Here is a 13,014-nt window from a genome sequence, read left to right as displayed (position 1 = left end):
CCTCTTCTGAGGCAGGAAACATTGTCTAGTCTGAGTGGGTTTCGAGGTGTGACTTTCTCATCAGGAAGTAGTTTAAAAAAAAAACTACTTGGTGCACAACTACTGCAGCAGCAAGTGCAAAAAAAGTGTAAAAATCTACTGTGGGACAAGCAACTCACAGACAGAGTGAGATTAAGCTCAAGATAAAATAACAACAATTCATACGCCAGTACAATATTACATCTGAATAAAAGATGATATTTCCGTCTTTCTCTGTAAAATGGTTCCAATTCTAACATGAAACCATTAAGCAGGCCGTGTGGGTGTCAGAGGTTTCACTTCCTCACAGTAACTACAAACACCATCCTTCCCCTCATCAACTCACAGTTATAGTTCATTTTAACAATTAAAACTTTGTTTTTCACATATTTTGATATCTTCAGGTTTTGGATCAAAGGTAATTTGATTCTCAAACTGAGACAGACTTCTTGGAAGCAAAGTGATCAGATAAAAGCTCAACATCCTCACAATCCCTCCATCAAACAGATGCATGTTTTTAAAAAAACATGCATCTGTTTGCGGAGGTTTTTTTAAACCTCCACAAAGGGACTTTTTGTGGAGGTTTTATATTTAACAATGTGAACCAAAAGTTTGTTCTGTTAGCTACAACCAAATTTTGCACCTGAAACCACAGAATGGTTTCTTTCTAAGTACATATGATCTCTCCATACAAAGTAAAAAAGGATGTGGACTGAGTCTATAAATATTTATAGATCTCACCTAACATGCTGTCACTACCGGCATAATGACGTCTATGTTTTCATATCACATCTTTCAACAACCATCCCACAGGTTTAAAGTGTTTCGTTGCTTGATGCACCAGTTGACTAATCAGAGTTGGCTGGACTGTGAGACGTCTTATTGTCCAAACATGTACATTTCTGAGAACAATTAAATATGACCTTAAAAGGATTCTGTAGAAGAAGATTATTGCAAACCTGGTTTATTTAGATGCCATAGCATATCAGTCTCATTTTTTATATTTAGTCTCAATGACTAACTTGAGGTTAAAAACAGTTTCATAATGAGAAAAAACAACAATAATAGATAACATTCTCAGTCTGGGACACAACACCCTTCTCATTGCCCTTTACAGCTTCTATTTGTGTCTTTATCTGTCTTTAAAAGTCCAATTTTGATGCAACTCATTGACTTTTGCAACACTTTTTTGTAGTCCTCATCTTGCCCATCCCTCTTCATTGTTAACATTTACTCTTTGCAAGATTAAAGGTTTTTACTCCAGTGTTCAGGCCTTCTTTCTTTTTTTCTCACTCGTTCCGATTAACAATCCTTTTCCCCTGATTTTCATCCTGATTGACGACCAAGTTTCCCTTTCAGTCATCGTCTCTTTTCATACTCGTCCTTCTTTCTGGTCTCTTCTTTGGGTTCATATGGCTCATGTTGATTAAACTTTAACCATGTTAAATTTGCTTATTCAACTTGATGGTCCCGGATTCAAATCCCGGACAAGCCCCCAATTTTTATGACCGGCTCAGGCCCACAACACAAACTGGATACAATGATGCAAGATGCATAAAAGAAGCATTTATTAAAGATAAAGCATAGAGTTAACAAAAACTATATGAGTCCAACTTGTCTCACTGCACAGTAGGTGGTATCTTTTTAATGTAGAAGACTCATGTTTTGTTTTGGAAACAGAACTTTCAAAAACTAATTTCAGTGCTGAAAAGATGTTGAAGGTTACGACACAGAATTATGGCACAAATAAAAAGCTCTCCAATGTTTTTGTACGTTGCTGTAGCATCATCTTCATCAGTGGGCCTCATGTGAAGGCCGAGAGGCTCAATTTTTCTGTATACAAAATAACCTGCAGGATTGTGGACAGAGGCGCAACAAACTGATAAAAGGGATACAATAATTTATTTTAAAAACAACTAGTTAAAAAGGAAACATTTGCTGAAGAAGGATCATTATACAAGTCCATTAAAAAAAAGTCTTAACTGGCCCACAACAGGGGGAAGAGGAAGGGGCGCGGTCCGCTGCTGCTCACACGTCCAGCCGGGTCCAAACAATCCTCCAGTCCACACGGACCTCAGTGAGCGCTAGCCAACGGCTCCGTTCAGGGGAACACGGTCCTTACTGCTTCTGTACGTCCAGCTTGATCTCCGGTTCTCAGCCCAGCAGTTCCACTTCCTTAGCCGGCCGCCCGCTCCTCTGCCGCGACCAGATTAGCAGTCCTCAGGGCCGGTCCCTCCTGTAGCCAACGCCTGAAGCCAGTCCGAGCCGTCTGCCGCTCCTTCACGCCGTCACAGTCCCAATGGCCTTTTTACTCCTCCTGATCTGTAAACAACTTGATGAAGATGCGGATCAGCTGTGTTGCTGCCGTGGGGCGCATGCGGCACGTGACCAACAACCAATCAAAACATGCAAAAACAAAACATTTAATCCAAAATAAACTAAGAAAATAACTTCAAAATATACAATCCAAAACAATATCAAAATCTAACTCAAAAGGAAAAACAAGGTCACCTTGCCACACCCCCCCACACTTTAATGAGGCCCGTCCCGGCCGATGTTTAGTCTCTATAACGAGAAGGACATTGTCCTCTCGTAGCGCGTGTTGAACGGCAATCCTTGTTCCGGTTCTTCATTAACCACAGGGTAATAGAGCATTAACGGCAGTTCAGGTGTCTCAACAGAAGGTTGTTCTCTCAACACATCAATGGAAGGAGCAATACAAATCTTCAAAGCATTTCTATGCAAAGTTCGCTCCTTCCCACCTTTCTCTGGCCTAACCCGATAAACCAGCCCTGTATCTCCAACAACCCCCACAACCACATATGGCTCTGGATCCCACCAACTATGTAGTTTCCCTTGTCCTTGTCGGTTCCTATCACGGACCCACACGCGTTCCCCCGGGAGAAGCGCACTGGCCTTGGCTTTTTTGTCATAACGCCGTTTTTCGTTATTTGCAGCACTACTCATCCTATTCCAAGCTACCTCATAAGCATAAGATAACTTCTGGTGGTGTTCTAAGACCCATCCTTGCAAATCTCTACGGGGTTGTGTGTCTAACACCCCCAAACTCAAGTCGACCAGGAGCCTCAGATGACGCCCAAACATAAGGTAAGATGGCGTAAACCCTGTAGCGCTATGGATAACATTGTTATAAGCATGTAATAACTCTGGCAAATGCTCTGGCCACCTACTCTGTTTTTCAACCTCAAGTGTGCGAAGCATATTTAATAACGTCTGGTTCATCCTTTCTACTCTCCCATTACCTGCTGGATGATAGGGGGTAGTGCGACTTTTAGAAATGCCATACAAACTGCATAGCTCTTTCATAAGTTCCGATTCAAAATTTGGTCCCTGATCCGAATGGAAACGCACTGGGCAACCAAATTGTTGGATAACATGAGACCAAATTGCACGAACAGTAGTTTGCGCAGTTTGATCCCGTGTAGGAACAGCCCATGAATAACGAGTGAACATATCAGTCATTACTAGAATACTTTGATAAGTGTCGCTCGGCCGACGCAAGGAAAGGAAATCAAGAGCTACTACCTCTAACGGGTAGGACACTTCTATGGGCTTAAGAGGTGCTCGAGGTTCTACACGGTCTTTTTGTAAACTACAGACACACACCCATTCTGGAAACACTGTACCCCCTTTTCCATGCTTGGCCAAAAGAAATGGCGCCTTAGGTGAGCGAGGGTCTTCTCCACTCCTGCGTGGGCTGTAGCTTCATGACATTTCTCCCAGACCTCCTGACGCTTAAGATCTGGGCACACAATCTGAAAACGGGGCTCACATACATATGAGTCAAACACACGTCTACAGAGAATCCTTTTGTGTATACAGAGTCTTTTCCAGTGTTTTAACAACTTTTTTGCTGGTTCACTTAGAGTTGCCTGCTCAGTCGTATTTGGGGTTCTCCCTTCTTCCACATACACTCGTACCTGATGTATGTCTGGGTCTGCCGACTGTAGAGCCTGCCAATCTTCACCCCACTCCAGTAAAGCCACGTCTTCTGTATCCGCCTCTGTTAAAGTCGCCACAGCACAGCCACTGTTGATGGAAGTTTTGGGGAATCTAGACAATGCATCTGCGTTAACATTCTCTTTTCCCGCTCGGTACTTTACCTCAAAATCAAATGAGGCCAGCTGAGCAACCCATCTTTGTTCCACTGCCCCTAGTTTGGCAGTTTGAAGGTGGGCAACTGGGTTATTGTCCGTAAATACTGTGAACTTGGCACCAGTCAAATAGTCCTTAAATTTTTCAGTAATTGCCCATTTCAGTGCCAAAAGCTCCAATTTAAATGAGCTATAGTTTGCATCATTTCTCTCGGTAGGGTGTAAACTACGACTAGCATAAGCGATTACTCGCTCTTCTCCTTCTTGATTTTGTGCCAGTACTGCACCCAATCCATAATTGCTGGCATCAGTGTACAACCTAAAGGGCTGGGTGTAGTCTGCATAGGCCAATATTGGTGCTTGAGTTAACGCCTCCTTCAGTTTGTCAAATGCAATTTGACATTCTAATGTCCAATCAATTAATTTTGCACCATGCTTCTTGTCAGTAGGGATGCCTGTTAACAGAGAATTAAGTGGGTATGCGATCTTAGAGAACCCCTGGATGAAACGTCTATAGTAGCCTGCCAGGCCCAAAAACGCCCGTACTTCCTTAACAGTCTTTGGGGCATTCCACTCTGTAACTGCAGTCACCTTCTCTGGATCAGGCATAACTCCCCTCTGATTGACCACATGACCCAGGAATCTCACCTCTTTCTGAAGCAGGTTACACTTGTCAGGTCTCAACTTCAGGCCATGCTTCCACAAACACATGAAGACTTCTTCCAAGTGCTGTAGGTGGGTATCAAAATCAGGTGAATATACAATTATATCATCCAAGTATACAAGCAGAGACTCAGCGATCTGACCACTTAAGCATTGTTGCATCAATCTCTGAAATGTTGCAGGTGCATTGCAGAGGCCGAATGGCATGCGCTGAAATTCAAAAAGGCCCAAAGGTGTAGTAAAGGCAGTCTTTTCTCTATCCTTAGGATCAACCTCGACTTGCCAATATCCACTGGCCAAATCTAAGGTGGAAAACCACTCTGCCTTGGAGAGGGAGGTCAGAGTCTCTTCAATCCTAGGGAGAGGGAAGGCATCTTTATGAGTAACAGAGTTCAGTTTTCTGTAATCGACACAGAACCTCCAGCTCCCATCTTTTTTCTTGACCATGACAATAGGTGCGGCCCAGGGGCTGGAACTTTCAGTTATCACACCTTTGTCCAACATGTCCGCTAATAATGACCTCATTTCTTTATACATGAGTGGTGGCAGTGGTCTGAATCTCTCCCTTGTGGGGCATGCATCTCCCGTCGGAATGGTGTGCTTGACGGCATCCGTCCGACCGAAGTCCTCATCATGTTTAGAAAACACTTTCTCCCATTTTTGTAATAAGGTGGCCAACTTACTGGCCTCAGCAGGCGTTAAAACTGGTTGTTCCACCAGTCTCTGTAGGCTGAAGCTTCGGCTCTCCTCCAAGGAATCCACAGCTTCCACCAGTCCAACCTGCACCACACCGCCGTCATCAACAGTGAGGCCGACATCACGACCTCCATGGACATCCACGTCATCAACCTGATAGAGGCGGCCAATTTTCCGGTAGCGCCCTAAAGTAACTGGAAAGTTATTCAAATTTTCAGCCGAACAGGGAGCCTACCATTTCTGACGACAGCGAGGGTGCGGGCCACTGAAACAGTGTCGGGCTCCTCTAAGGCTTCCACCAGGCCACAATAGTCTCTCCCAGCTGGTCCTGCTCGAGCTCGTCCCCAGATCACCACCTCGCTTCTTGCCGGGATCTTAACCCCTCGTCGCTGAGCTGGCCAGACATATCCTTTGAAGTCGTCCTCTGTGGCAACAGTTATCCTCCGGCAAAGAGAAAAAGCCTCCCGCCATGCCCGTTGGAACCTCGGGCTCTGGCAGCAAAAAGACAAAGGCTTCCCCGGGTTGCAGAAGACTACATCCCAACAGGGTCTAATTACATTCATGCCAATGACAAAGGGGTTAGTAGAACATTCATCAGTCACTACAAAAACACCCTTCTGGTTAATATCAACACCCTCAATCTTAAAGTCCATTAGGGCGTAGCCTATACAGGGATCTTAAGGCCATTTGCCGCCTTAAGCTGGATGTAGGTAGGCGCATTACTAACATCACAGTCAGGGAAATGTTCGAGGAACAGGCTCTGCTGCATAAGTGTCACTTGTGAGCCAGTGTCCAAAAGTCCCTCCAACCTGACTCCTCCCACAAACACCTCCACATAGGGGCAGTTGCCCCACTAAATCGGTCGTGGCCTTTTGGTCTCGCTGACCTGACCCCACTGTATAGGCCGCTACAGTAGGGTGTGCTAGTTTAAAGCTGGCTGATTTACAGAGGATTCTCTGCAAAATCTGGCTATATGTCCAGATTTTTGCACACTCTACAAATAGGCCTACCATCCTCATCCCATTGGTAACTGGTGTCACGGTCCGGGTGCCATTTCCCTCGGCGACGTGGGGGAACAATCCTGGGGTACGCTGATGTTGGCATGGGACCCTTTGTCCTCTGGTCCTTCATCAGTTCACAGGCCAGGTCCTTCATCTGGGCCTTTACCTCCTCCATAAGTTCCTTTTTCAGCTCCTGTTTCCACACATCACTCTGTTGAGATCGAACAGTGTTAGGGTCCCTTACCGCGGCACATGTCGCTTCAGGCCATCTTGGACTTTGTTCCTCTTCTAATAGAAGAGCCTCTTGTTGAACAGCGCTGAAGGTCGCATCAGGGTCTAGGCGCACAACTCGCTTTAGCAGCTGAAGCATGGCGCCATCCTCCAGGCCAAGCAGGAATTGGTCCCTAAGGTGAATATCAGTGGGTGCTTCAGTCGCATTGTGTTTCTGTAGTTTACGATACAGCTCTCTCAACCGGAGTCCGTATGCCTGAACGGACTCACCTGGTTCTGCACACAACCAAAAAATTGTGACCGTAAAGCAGACACAGGAACCTTCTTTGTATACAAGTCATCCAAAACTGAAAATATTTTTGTCACCCTATCACGTTCATCATCACAGAGCACATTAATTTGGCGTCTGGGCAACCCAGACAAGGCACCAATCAAAATTTTTACCTTATGCGATTCAGGCAAATCGTTTGCATCTAAAAGACCTTGTATTTGCTCCTTCCATTCGTTATATTTAACATCATCATTTTGCCCTTCAAATTTAGGAATCCATGGGGCACCAGGATAAATGGGCATCATCATCTTTTCCTTTTTTTAAAAAAATGTCTAATAAAAACACTGTTCACAATCCCGCAGGCCCTGCTCACAGCGCCAAGTTGTGAAGGCCGAGAGGCTCAATTTTTCTGTATACAAAATAACCTGCAGGATTGTGGACAGAGGCGCAACAAACTGATAAAAGGGATACAATAATTTATTTTAAAAACAACTAGTTAAAAAGGAAACATTTGCTGAAGAAGGATCATTATACAAGTCCATTAAAAAAAAAGTCTTAACTGGCCCACAACAGGGGGAAAAGGAAGGGGCGCGGTCCGCTGCTGCTCACACGTCCAGCCCGGTCCAAACAATCCTCCAGTCCACACGAACCTCAGTGAGCGCTAGCCAACGGCTCCGTTCAGGGGAACACGGTCCTTACTGCTTCTGTACGTCCAGCTTGATCTCCGGTTCTCAGCCCAGCAGTTCCACTTCCTTAGCCGGCCGCCCGCTCCTCTGCCGCGACCAGATTAGCAGTCCTCAGGGCCGGTCCCTCCTGTAGCCAACGCCTGAAGCCAGTCCGAGCCGTCTGCCGCTCCTTCACGCCGTCACAGTCCCAATGGCCTTTTTACTCCTCCTGATCTGTAAACAACTTGATGAAGATGCGGATCAGCTGTGTTGCTGCCGTGGGGCGCATGCGGCACGTGACCAACAACCAATCAAAACATGCAAAAACAAAACATTTAATCCAAAATAAACTAAGAAAATAACTTCAAAATATACAATCCAAAACAATATCAAAATCTAACTCAAAAGGAAAAACAAGGTCACCTTGCCACACTCATGCTGAAAACAAAACATCACATATGGATATGAGACTCATGTTCATCCTACAGGAATGTAGATTTATCTTCCATTTTTTCATTTATTCGGTTAATAAAAACTAACACATCTCATTAGAACAGAAAATGTTTCCACCTTCAGTCTTTCTCCACAGCAGGATTACAATACAGAATGATGTTATCTTCAGACCCAACAGGACCAGGATGGATATCAATGACTTTAAAAAATCTGGAAAGTAATGAATGTCTGATAAGCCAGAACATTTAAACATGACTCAATATGAAGATGTTTCAGTCAAAACTGGTGGAATATTCACATTTTTAATTCTTTAAAATGAACAAATATCCCAGCCAGCACACCTAGGTGGGCCCCATATGGGATATAAGTGGGCAGGCAATATGGGTCCCAAAAGGGTTTGTCCACGGTTTCCATGGTGGCCCCACATGGGTTTGCCCAAGTAGATTTTAATGGGTGCTAACTGGGTTTTCAGTGGGTCCCACATGGTTAACTCACATGAGGCCCATCTGTGGCCCACTAGGTGCTGTCAAGAATATTTACGTGGGTCCCAATTGGGTCTGAACTGGGCTAGAATATGGGTACCAAGTGGGTTGTCCACGGTTTCCATGGTGGCCCCACATGGGTTTGCCCAAGTAAATTTTTATGGGTACTAACTGGGTTTTCAGTGGGGCCCATGTGGTTAACTCACATGAGGCCCATCTGTGGCCAACTAGGGTGCTGTCAAGAATATTTACGTGGGTCCCAATGGGTCTGAACTGGGCTAGAATATGGGTAACAAGTGGGTTTGTCCACGGTTTCCATGTGGCCCCACATGGGTTTGCCCAAGTAAATTTTTATGGGTGCTGACTGGGTTTTCAGTGGGGCCCATGTGGTTAACCTTACATGAGGCTCATCTGTGGCCCACTAGGGTGCTGTCAAGAATATTTACGTGGGTCCCAATTGGGTCTGAACTGGGCTAGAATATGGGTACCAAGTGGTTTGTCCACGGTTTCCATGGTGGCCCCACATGGGTTTGCCCAAGTAAATTTTATGGGTACTAACTGGGTTTTCAGTGGGGCCCATGTGGTTAACTCACATGAGGCCCATCTGTGGCCCACTAGGGTGCTGTCAAGAATATTTACGTGGGTCCCAATTGGGTCTGAACTGGGCTAGAATATGGGTAACAAGTGGGTTTGTCCACGGTTTCCATGGTGGCCCCACATGGGTTTGCCCAAGTAAATTTTTATGGGTGCTGACTGGGTTTTCAGTGGGGCCCATGTGGTTAACTTACATGAGGCTCATCTGTGGCCCACTAGGGTGCTGTCAGGAATATTTACCTGGGTCCCAATTGGGTCTGAACTGGGCTAGAATATGGGTAACAAGTGGGTTTGTCCACGGTTTCCATGGTGGCCCCACATGGGTTTGCCCAAGTAAATTTTTATGGGTGCTAACTGGGTTTTCAGTGGGGCCCATGTGGTTAACTTACATGAGGCTCATCTGTGGCCCACTAGGGTGCTGTCAGGAATATTTACCTGGGTCCCAATTGGGTCTGAACTGGGCTAGAATATGGGTAACAAGTGGGTTTGTCCACGGTTTCCATGGTGGCCCCACATGGGTTTGCCCAGGTTGATTTCAATGGGTGCTAACTGGGCTTTCAGTAGGGCCCATGTGGTTAACTCACATGGTGGCCCCACATGGGCCCACCCTAGTGGGCCCATCTGTGGCCCACTAGGGTGCTGTCAGGAATATTTACCTGGGTCCCAATTGGGTCTGAACTGGGCTAGAATATGGGTACCAAGTGGGTTTGTCCACGGTTTCCATGGTGGCCCCACAGGGGTTTGCCCAGGTTGATTTCAATGGGTGCTAACTGGGCTTTCAGTGGGACCCAGATGCCTTAATCCTGTAGGAACAATTCTCATCTAACCTGGATGTGAATTACATTCATAGATATGCAATCTTGATCAACAATCCAAAGTCTAGCTTAAAACGTGTTCAAATAAAAAAAAAAAAAAAAAAGAGATGAAAAATTTATTTTGCTCAAGGCTTTTATTTAGTAATTTAAAATATTGTCAGGAGTTATTTTTTACCTCACTACAGCAATTATTAGAACTTCATTAATACTCAGGGAATGGTGCCACAAAAAGAAATCTGCAATTATTCACGACATCTTTGAAAATAACAGAAGCTAGTTTACTATAACAAACTTATAAACAGATCTATAAATATATATCTATAGATGCACACAAATAAAGACACCTACATATTTTCCTACAGGTCTATAAATGTATACATCTAAATACTATCTATATAACTTATACACGTATATTCACATTGATACACACAATGTGAATATACACACCTATATAGATCTTTCACAATACATTTTTGTTAAACATTTTTAAAAATAACCTACATGCCATATGCATGCTTAAATTTGAAATCTCTCATACTTTACTGAAACTGTCCATCTTGAAAGACCTCCCCAACCTGAGTTTGAACTGGCAGTCTCTCTAGTCTATTTCCACTTCACTCGGGCTCCAGTAAACCACTTCGAGAGTCTTTGCTGTATGCTTGTGTGATTCTGTAGATGGATAATTTCTTTTAAGTCCCCTGAAATAACAAGCAAAGGTAGAAATTGTATTAGTGTTTCATTTTAGCACAATGTAACATTCATGAGATTTGCATCTCCCCCTTCATGGGGCAAAAATGCTTGCAGAGATATGCCATAATCAAAAGGACTCTTGAGTCATCATTATTATGTACAGAAACTATATTCTTACTGTAAATTTAAAATATATCCATCTATATAAATCAACTACTAGGTTCTATCGTGGTTTTGTGGTTATTTTAATATTGTTTGAAATGCAAACAATATTACCTTCAAATTTTTAAGTTCTTAACAACAGTGAAAGAATACTGTTCAAATAAAACCAAAAATTGAAGACTCAATTTTTAACTAAAAACATTACTAAAAATAACAAACAACCAAAATAAATTAACATATGTTTCAGAAAGAAAAGTGAAAAAAAAAAGTTACTCTGACAATAAAAACTGATATTTACCATACAAAACATCAAAGAGACGCAGGTCCAAGAGCTTGTTTCCAATGTTGGCCAAAAAGGTTGAACTGGACTTCCAGTTCATGGGACATGAGGAATCGCACAGCTGGTTGTATTGTGTCATCTAAGGATGCTCCTCCAATTTCTGTAGCCATGGCAACCTTAAGTACAATGACAATAACAGGACAACATTTTGTTTTTGTTCATCAGTTTGTTATATCACTCTTATGTGCTTAATTTCACTAACATATTAATCTACCTTTTTCAAATCATTATAAAGTGATCTTCACACGCTGATCCTCTTGAAGCCTGCAAAAATATATATTTTATTAGTGCAATATAACATTTAGACTTTTCAAAAAAATAAAAAAATTAAGGCAAAACAGCCTTTGTATAGATTAACTACTGAAGCCTTATATTGTAAACACTGAACAGTTTCATTAATGCAATTATACTCATTTATATGGTACTGTGACAGGACTAAAACAGTAGTATTAATCCTAAGAACAGTTTAGAAAATCACTATAAATGTAACTAATAAAGCCTAAAACATTGCACATATAAAAAAATTAGAGCTACAATTAAATATAAGTACATTTCACATAACTGCTAGCTAAATATTGCAAAAATATCAAAAAGAATTTCTTCATCTTTCAATATTTGTTTCAGGCTTGGCCACTGATTGACATGATGGGTTTCAATTTACGGACCCACATGCAGTAACCACACGTTGGATAGGGATGAGTGAGTGATTTATTTACAACAGGACAAAATAAAATCTATTTCCCGGACATCAGCGGAAGGGTGAGGACCACTCGACCAGGTTGGCCTGAAACGAGAACTTAGTTATGACGGGCTTAGAATGAGTGATCGGAGGGGAAACAGGAACAGGCTTACTTCGGTGCGGGTCTTTCGAGGCGTGGGTGTGAGATGCCAGGTTCCTGAGAGAGGGTGTGCAGCGGTTCCGAAGGTAAATGCGAGGTGGGAATGGAAGAGAGCTGGAAACTCGAAGGGTGGAGTGGAGGCAGTGGAATCGGCGGAGCGAGCAGGCAGGTATTCACTGGTGAGTTCTCGAATGAGGCGACAAAACCCCTAGGATCGAACAAACACAGAGACCAGGTGACTTCTAGTAGACACAGAAACGTTCTCAGAAAACTGTTCACAACAGGAGAGGCCAGAGTGACTACCGGTGTATGCAACCATCTAGCATACACAGTAGAATCTTCAGTCAATCTAGCGTAGACTGAAGATTCTGCTGCTCCTCCACCTGTGCCAAGCTCCACGGGCTCCTCGCTGAAATAAGATGCAACACTCACATACACACACAGGAACCCTGACACTGATGACTACTCTCGACCAACACAATAGCGGCAGATTGAAATAAACTATGACATAACAAAACGCTTTAAAGTGTCACACAACAATTAAAAAAAGAATTTAAAAATATGAACTACAATGCCTTCATCCTATTTACAAAAAACCTTTTAGGCCCAATATACTGAAACCACATGGGCCCCATATAGTGTTCCCATTTCTGTCCCATGCCCGGTTAGCCCACGTTAATGCTGAATTGGGCCCATACATTTAACCCAATTGAGCCAACAATATGAGTCCCATTTCGGTTAACCTTTTGAGCCTCACGCAGTTGGCCCAGATAAAACCCATGCCCTCTTATCATTACCTATATAGCCCAAAGCTAAACGATTCAATGCAGTTTTATTGAAAAAAACGACAATAATAATCTTGCATGGGTCCCAGCCAAACCAGCCTGAATCCATACATGAGACCCACCCATGCATGCTGATGTGACTGTGAGAAAGATTATTAAAAGCCCAAGTACATAGAATGAAAGCACAATAGTTA

General features: G+C 43.4%; 1 long non-coding RNA gene across 2 annotated transcripts; it reads right to left on the bottom strand.

Moving 5' to 3' along the window:
* Nucleotides 1–10,619: 10,619 nt before the first annotated feature.
* Nucleotides 10,620–12,354, bottom strand: LOC129356478 (uncharacterized). 2 transcript variants are annotated; one of them, XR_008605412.1, is made up of 4 exons: nt 12,049–12,354; nt 11,411–11,460; nt 11,155–11,312; nt 10,620–10,702 (listed from the first exon to the last, which is right to left on the bottom strand). It is a non-coding gene; the product is annotated as an uncharacterized LOC129356478 (long non-coding RNA). The 2 variants fall into 2 exon arrangements; XR_008605411.1 differs by lacking the exon at nt 12,049–12,354 and having other exon boundaries at nt 11,411–11,569.
* Nucleotides 12,355–13,014: the final 660 nt, after the last annotated feature.

Source organism: Poeciliopsis prolifica, unplaced genomic scaffold (genome assembly GCF_027474105.1).
Source record: "Poeciliopsis prolifica strain line A6 unplaced genomic scaffold, Auburn_PproV2 SCAFFOLD173, whole genome shotgun sequence".
NCBI classification, from domain to species: domain Eukaryota; kingdom Metazoa; phylum Chordata; class Actinopteri; order Cyprinodontiformes; family Poeciliidae; genus Poeciliopsis; species Poeciliopsis prolifica.
The sequence above is the reverse complement of the archived record's forward strand: the minus strand, read 5'-3'. Positions and strand labels throughout refer to the sequence as shown.